Source organism: Cetorhinus maximus, unplaced genomic scaffold, assembly GCF_964194155.1.
Source record: "Cetorhinus maximus unplaced genomic scaffold, sCetMax3.hap1.1 HAP1_SCAFFOLD_3397, whole genome shotgun sequence".
Classification (NCBI taxonomy): Eukaryota; Metazoa; Chordata; class Chondrichthyes; order Lamniformes; family Cetorhinidae; genus Cetorhinus; species Cetorhinus maximus.
This window is the reverse complement of record NW_027599310.1, coordinates 21,736-28,256: the sequence shown is the minus strand read 5'-3', so window position 1 is coordinate 28,256 and position 6,521 is coordinate 21,736. Positions and strand designations below refer to the sequence as shown.

Sequence of the window (6,521 nt, the reverse complement as noted above, 5' to 3'; positions counted from 1 at the left end):
GGGATGGGAGGAAGGAGGTAGGGGAGGGAGAGAGAGAGGGGAGGAAGGGGTGAGGGATGGGAGGAAGGAGGTAGGGGAGGGAGAGAGAGAGAGGGGAGGAAGGGGTGAGGGATGGGAGGAAGGAGGTAGGGGAGGGAGAGAGAGAGAGGGGAGGAAGGGGTGAGGGATGGGAGGAAGGAGGTAGGGGAGAGAGAGAGAGAGAGAGGGGAGGAAGGGGTGAGGGATGGGAGGAAGGAGAGAGAGAGAGGGGAGGAAGGGGTGAGGGATGGGAGGAAGGAGAGAGAGAGAGGGGAGGAAGGGGTGAGGGATGGGAGGAAGGGGAGAGAGAGAGAGAGGAGGAAGGGGTGAGGGATGGGAGGAAGGAGGTAGGGGAGAGAGAGAGAGAGGGGAGGAAGGGGTGAGGGATGGATGATAGGGAGCCAAGTGTACTGGCAAGCCAAGTCAAGAGGCAAGACGGGATATTTTTGTGCAAACCTTTATTAACATTGAAAAGAAACAAAATTTCAGTACCTTGTGGAAACCCCTACCCGGAGAGAAATAAAACAAATAACTATCAAAAAAACGACACTGGAAAAAGATTAAAGGGTCTGTGTCATACAACATTGGAAAAATACTTATCACACTAAATGTGAGGGACAAAAAAATACCTTTGAATAAAGCACACAATTCATTTTTAAAATTAGTAAGGTTCATCAGAAGGATTCCTTATTAGTTGCTGCTTTTCACTACAGTATGTTACTAAAGTGTGTATATATATCTATTATATAAAAAATAAGACGTCACTCCCCAGACGACAGGACACCCTGTATTCTCGGGGAATCTCACTTTTAAATTCACTAAAACCCCTTGTGCAAACACCTCACGCGCTCGTTCGAATGATTTCAGTCTCCACTCTCTATGTAAAGGGATTGGACGGGTGTTGTCAGAGATCTCGGTCTGGTCTCCCCCACCCTGGTCTCGCCAACATAAGGTGGGGCAGCTCGATGCCTCTTTCGGGGAGTGGGGGGAGGAAGAGGAGGAGCAAGAAGTAGTGAGGGGGGAGGGAGTTGCACCAAATGGAGTTGAGGCACTTGCCGAGAGGCAGGGTTACAGAGATCACAGGCTCCGAGTCCGGCCCTGTCTGCTGGAGGTGAGGCTGCCTCTGGTCGGAGGTTTGGAGAAACTCAGTCCAACACCAGCCCCCCACCCCTCCCACCCCACCCCCACCCCCACCCCCACCCCCACCCCCCCCAAGGGTTTTAGGCCCAGAACAAAACTGCCCTAGTTCAGAGCAGGCAAATCTAACAGCGGGGGAAGAAACTGCAATCGGTTGAGGCACATTGGTGGCAGGGATGAAGGAGCTCGAGCTACAACTGTCCTGGGAACGCTCGATTCTGTCGCTGATCATCTGATATGGAAAGTGTTACCATCCCTGGGACAGACATCCCTCACTTTAACGAGCGCAAAATTCACACTCAGTCTCGCACACACACAACACACACATTCAACACACACCAGTCCCTTACACACACACAACACACACATTCAACACACACCAGTCCCTTACACACACACAACACACACATTCAGCACATAGTCTTACACACACACACATTCAACACATACCAGTTTCTTACACACACACACAACACACACATTCAACACATACCAGTCCGTTACACACACACACATTCAACACATACCAGTCCCTTACACACACACACACATTCAACACATACTAGTCCCTTACACACACACACACATTCAACACATACCAGTCCCTTACACACACACACACATTCAACACATACTAGTCCCTTACACACACAAACACACACATTCAACACATACCAGTCCCTTACACACACACACACACATTCAACACATACCAGTCCCTTACACACACACACACATTCAACACATACTAGTCCCTTACACACACACACACATTCAACACATACCAGTCCCTTACACACACACACACATTCAACACATACCAGTCCCTTACACACACACACACACATATTCAACACATACCAGTCCCTTACACACACACACACACACATTCAACACATACCAGTCCCTTACACACAAACACACATTCAACACATACTAGTCCCTTACACACACACACACATTCAACACATACCAGTCCCTTACACACACACACACACACACACACACACACACATTCAACACATACCAGTCCCTTACACACACACACACATATTCAACACATACCAGTCCCTTACACACACATTCAACACATACTAGTCCCTTACACACACACACACATTCAACACATACCAGTCTCTTACACACAATCACACACATTCAACACATACCAGTCCCTTACACACACACAACACACACATTCAACACATACCAGTCTCTTACACACACACACATTCAACACATACCAGTCCCTTACACACACAAACACACACATTCAACACATACAAGTCCCTTACACACACAAACACACACATTCAACACATACCAGTCCCTTACACACACACATTCAACACATACCAGTCCCTTACACACACACACACATTCAACACATACTAGTCCCTTACACACACACACATTCAACACATACCAGTCCCTTACACACACACACACATTCAACACATACCAGTCCCTTACACACACAATCACACACATTCAACACATACCAGTCCCTTACACACACACACACACATTCAACACATACCAGTCCCTTACACACACAACACACACATTCAACAGAGGGGACGAGGGGGAGATCGGAGAGGAGACAAGGGGGAGACTGGAGAGGATCAAAGGGGGGACACAGGGAAAGGAAAAGTGGGCAAGACAGGGTGGTGAAAAGTGGAGGGGGGGAAAGCAGGGAGGAGAAAAGGGGGAAGATGGAGATGAAAGGGGATAAAAGCAGGGAGGTGAATTGAATCCATGCAGTCATTTCTGTCATGTTGGCCCTGATTCTTATGGGTTAAACCGCATTGAATTGCAATGGTCTTGTAATAATTGTGTTTAATGGGGACGGGGACAGGGGGGCGGGGACGGGGGGAACGGGGAGACGGGGGGGACAGGGGGGATGGGGGGACAGGGATCAGTCTTCAGTTGCACATTTACCTATGAAGCTGGCAATGGGTAAGTTAGTAAAGGTTGACAGGCTGCTGTGGTCCTCTAACCCTTAATGTAACATTTCCGGGTGAATCAATGTGAACATAAACAATATCAATCCACTTTAAACATCATCGTCTGCTCCTCTCCCTCTCCCTCTCCCAAACATCTCAGAGCGGAATAAATGAAGGTAAGGAACTCCGGACGCCGGACTCGCTCCATGGTTATCACAAGGACAGTCAGCAATGCCTGGAATCCCAAGGCAGGTATTTCAGTGTTGGTTTAGTGGCCTGAACAGATGGAGTGACCAGGCTACCCCCTGATCCCAGTGCTAACCTGCGTTTAATCCCCCCCTGACCAAAGTGAGTGCAGGGAACAAGCTGGGTGACACGACAAGCCAGTGGTTTAAACCCACTGATCCCTCCCATCACTAGTCACTGAGTTGGGCTGAGAGAGCTGGAGGCACCTGCACTCCCCTGGGAAAGACACTTTCGCTGGTGCTTCTCTCACTGGCCAGGCCACATTGATCCCTTGCTAGGCAGGCAGACAGCCATTAGGAGCAGCTACCCACCATGTCAGATGGAAAGCTGGGCTTTTTACAGGAGGGGAGGTGGGATGATGCTGTAGGAGATACAACATGAAGTGTGTGTGGGAACAGTCAATCCAGAGCACTAAAACAACAGAGGGAAAAAGAGCTCAGACTGAAAGGCACACACACAGGGCCTTCTCCTTCTCAAAGAACGACTGACCTGGAGAGAGGTCTCAGGAGAGGGGGTGTAAAACAGGAGTAGGGTGGAGGGGAGGGGAAAGATGGGGAGCTAAGGGACAGTGACTGATGGTGAATATTCAGGATTGAGCTTGTATCTCTTTCGCAAGGGGGCATCAGTCATTCTCCGACACACAATTACTAGCCTGGAACGCATTGGTTTTAAACCAGGGTTCCCCAGGCAACAGGGACCCCTCTCATATCAAGAGGACCTGAGACCTGCTTCTCCAAAGGTTCTGGAGGCTGTAAATCCTTATTCTGCAGACCCCAGATAAATGACTGTTTGCACAGACGCAGATAAAAACATTTCAAACAAAAACTGAGGAGGGTGTTAACTGAGCAGGAAGGTAGTGGATTCAAAGATACGAGGGCGGGTAAGGGTTGCACATGGGGACGGATGGGGCCACGGATGGTGGGCAGGCGGGGTGAGGGATGGAGGTCCAGGGCGGATTGCTAGGTAGTGCAACGAGATCGAGGCTCTTTGCCAGCGAGAGGCTCCCATTGCCAGAGGGGCTGACCTCTGCTCCTGAGCTTGCCCACCTCCCCCCTCCACAGTAGGAGAGGCAGAGAGTCAGACACAGGTGCTAACCACCCACATGTACACGGGGTCTCAGCAGAGGGGCTTCTCTTACAGGGCGTAGAGTCAAAAAGGACCCACCCTGGTGTCAGGGTGAGTGACTGTTTACAATGGGTTACCCCCAGAGGATTGCAGCACATTCACACTAACATTAGGAGGTACCTTTCCCCTCCTTCTCTGCTACAGGTGCCGACTCTCACTGGGGACATAACTGAAGCGTGTTAACAAGTGGTGATGTCCAGCTGGCACCGAGCAAGGATCTTGATGGGGTAACAGCTCTGGGAGTCGGTTACAAATGCCTGAGGGGGTCACAGAGGCAGTGGGGGAGGTGGAGTCAAACCTGAGTGCTTATTAAAAAAACCTCCTGAGCCCGGCCGTTCAGGGGTGATGTCAGGAAGCACTGCTTCACGCAAAGGGGAGTGGAAATCTGGAACTCTCCCCCTACACCCCCCAGAAAAGCTGTTGAGTCTGGGGCTCAATTAGAAATGTCAAAACGGAGATTGATGGATTTTTGTTGGGTGAGGGGATTAAGGGTTATGGAACCGAGGTGGGTGGATGGAGTTAAGGTACAGATCAGACATGAGCTAAATGAACAGCGAGACAGGCTCAAAGTGCTGAATGGCCTCTGCCTGTTCCCGTAAGTGATGTTAAATTCCTAAACGATGCGAAATGGCGGGGTGAAATTAGACAGTGAAAGGAAACACATTTCATTCTTAGATACAGCTGGGATCTGATGTGTTCCACTTTCAGGGATATGATGCTTGGTCCCTTTAAATCGCCCGATAACCCCCAGCCCCAGCATCGCCCGACATCGAAAACTCCCAATGCCTCTTTCCAAACAATGAAGAATATTAAGAGTGTCCCACAGGTTTGAGGAGAACCCTAGATCTCCCAAGCCACCATGGTGAGGGCGGGGGTGGGGGAATCCATTTAAACTGGCTTAAACCAAGCGATCGAATGCTCTTCAAACTTTGCTGTTGTCCGTCGGGCGAGAGGAGAACGATGGTGGGGAGAATCCGAGGGACTGAAGCTATCCCCCTCCCCACACACCTTCCCCGTACAGGACTCCCAGCTCGATATCCGATGCCGGATGCGAGGAGAGATTGGGACCGCTCCCGCGGTTTCAGGCTGCGGAAGGGGAAAGCAGACACACGGTGTCCTTGCATTCACCCCCACGCGACACCCCCCCAAAATTAAACCCCTACAACTGTGAACCCACGATAGGAGTGATTTCTAAAACCACCACCTCCGATCTGGTGCCAGCGAGGGGAGAGTTTCTACACTGTCCAACTCAAACCATCATCCTGTGCCAATCTCTGACTGGCAGCGAGGGCAAGGGGCAGATACAAGTTCACTCCTTATAGGGATTGGGAGGGGGTGGGAAAATAACAAAATAAATTTGCAGGCACTGCATTCGTGCTTCCTCTGCATTCAACGGAGAGTGAAAGAGGTTGTGTGTCATTCAGCATGGAGTGGGGAACCATGGAGATGGAGAGGTTCTCAAGTTGTGCCCTCACTGACCTGACCAGACTAGATTATCACACTCGGCACCTCTTAGGCTGTCTGTTAAAATTGTAGTGTTCTCACAGGGTGCAAGGAAGATGTATGCAATACACCCCCACACAGGCAACTGCCACATCATGCCTCTTCAACACACACACACACACACACACACACACACACACACACACACACACACACACAGACACACAGAGCCCCAAACACACACAGCCAGAACCCCACCACAAACCACCCCACACACACAGCCAGAACCACCCCAGCAACCCCCCTCCACACACATACACACACAGCCAGAACTCCCCCAAACACACAGCCCAGAACCACCCCCACACACAGCCTGAAACACCCCCAAACATACACACACTCAGCATCCCCTACAAACACACAGACACGCGCACACACAAAGCCAGACCTACACCCAAAACCTCTCCCCCAAACAGCCACACACATCACCCCCCAGCCCCAAATACACACACACACACACTCAGAACCCCCTACACACACACAGGAAACACACACACACACAGCGCACCCTCTATACACACACACACACAGCACCCCCTACACACA

At 50.6% G+C, this 6,521-nt stretch overlaps 1 long non-coding RNA gene across 1 annotated transcript; it reads right to left on the bottom strand.

Moving 5' to 3' along the window:
• Nucleotides 1–459: 459 nt before the first annotated feature.
• On the bottom strand, nucleotides 460–2,421 carry LOC144678000 (uncharacterized). Its single transcript, XR_013575906.1, has 2 exons — nucleotides 2,340–2,421; nucleotides 460–1,459 (listed from the first exon to the last, which is right to left on the bottom strand). It is a non-coding gene; the product is annotated as an uncharacterized LOC144678000 (long non-coding RNA).
• Nucleotides 2,422–6,521: the final 4,100 nt, after the last annotated feature.